At 41.5% G+C, this 1,649-nt stretch overlaps 1 pseudogene; it reads right to left on the bottom strand.

Annotated features, from left to right (window-relative positions):
* Positions 1–575: 575 nt before the first annotated feature.
* Positions 576–676, bottom strand: LOC112083729 (annotated as a pseudogene).
* Between the last annotated feature and the right edge of the window lie 973 nt (positions 677–1,649).

The following is a 1,649-nucleotide window of genomic DNA, read 5'->3' as shown; positions in this document are numbered from 1 at the left end:
ACAGAGAAGGTGATCATGCTGGACAAGATGGTGAAGAGGATGAAGTTCCTCAAAGAAACCATCAAAACCGCGAGTGAGAAGAACGTGAAGACCTTGATGCACCTATCAATGCAGCCGATGGTGACCACCAGGGGATGCAGCCGAATGGACGCGTTAACCACCCTGTTCAGCCAGCAAATCAACACTGAAGACAAGCCAGGAACCATCGCATAGCTGATTTCGATGCACCTACTCAGAATTTTCAGAACCGATCCGCAATTCAAGTACCATTTCCAAACCGGAATGAGTTTGAAGTCAAGCCTCAAATCATCTCACTGGTGAAACAAAACCAATTCCATGGATTTCCTTCTGAACATCCAATGGACCATATCGAGCTCTTTGAAGAAATCTGCAGCATGATGAGAACAAACCAAGTTCCAGCATACTATTTAAAGTGTAAGTTGTTCCCTTTTTCATTAGCAGACAAAGCTTACCGTTGGTTGAAATCTTTGCCTGCAGGATCGATTACTAATTGAGAATAATGTAAAAATGCTTTCCTGAACCACTTCTACACTAAGTCAAGGTAGAACTTGTTGAGAACCAAGATCTCAATTTTTCAGCAAGGCCCGACTGAACCTTTCTATGAAGCCTGGGAACGTTTTAAGGAGTATGAACATGATTTTCCTCACCATGTATTTCCCGGATGAAGCCTGCTAACCAAAATACAAACTTTCGCTTGATACAGCTAGCAATGGAGACTTTGGACAAAAGACGATAACACAAGGAAGAGCCCTCATCGATAATTTGGCTCAAGCCAATAGCAATGATTGTCCTGAATATGATCGCTCGACAAAGCAAACCGGAGCGGACAACTAGGAGATAACCGAGTTGTAGAACATGATAAGCCAGCTTTTGAAAAGCAACAATCACCCAATCTATGCTTGTGAGACCAACAATGGCGCAGAAGACAAAGGACCTAGTGATATCGATCATATTAATCCAGCCTTTCAAGAAGAAGAAGTGAACTATGTAGGGGCACAAGCACCATATCCAAATCGCTTCAACATTGGCTTCAACAACAACTTCCGGACTGCAAACTACAACAATCTCTCTTACCGCAATCCAAATGTGGAGAATCCTCAAGATCAGTACTACCAACCACAGCAAAAATCCTTCCAAAACAAGTTCCAAGGTGGAAATTTCAGAGGGACAGGAGCTTATCAACCGCGACAGCCATATAACTATCAAGGTACAGGTTTTAACAATCAATTTGTACAACAGCAAGGAGTCACAACGAACCAGCTAGCTTCGCAACAGTTCATCCAACAGCTTGTTATGACAAATGAGAAAGCATCTAAAGACATGAACGTGAAGGTTGACTGCATGTACAATGACCTGAACGGGAAGTTTGAAGCTTTGTCTTCGCACGTCAAAAAGCTAGACGCATGATAATACTGTATTTTGACAACTTTTAAGGATCGTTTTGAAATACTTTTTCTATGTTTTTAATTGCTTTCAAGTACTTTTATTACGTTTTTCTAGTATTAAAAGCTTAACAAAATGGATAGAAAACCAGATTTTTAGCTCAGAGTCAAACCGTCAGAAGTTCACCCCCGATTGAAGGCCTTCTCACCTTCTGATCCAGCTCAAATTTGGAGATCTCAAAGATG

The sequence above is a fragment of the Eutrema salsugineum genome, unplaced genomic scaffold, assembly GCF_000478725.1.
Source record: "Eutrema salsugineum unplaced genomic scaffold, Eutsalg1_0 scaffold_6, whole genome shotgun sequence".
NCBI classification, from domain to species: Eukaryota; Viridiplantae; Streptophyta; class Magnoliopsida; order Brassicales; family Brassicaceae; genus Eutrema; species Eutrema salsugineum.
Note: the sequence above shows the minus strand (reverse complement) of the source record. Positions and strands in the feature narration are given on the sequence as shown.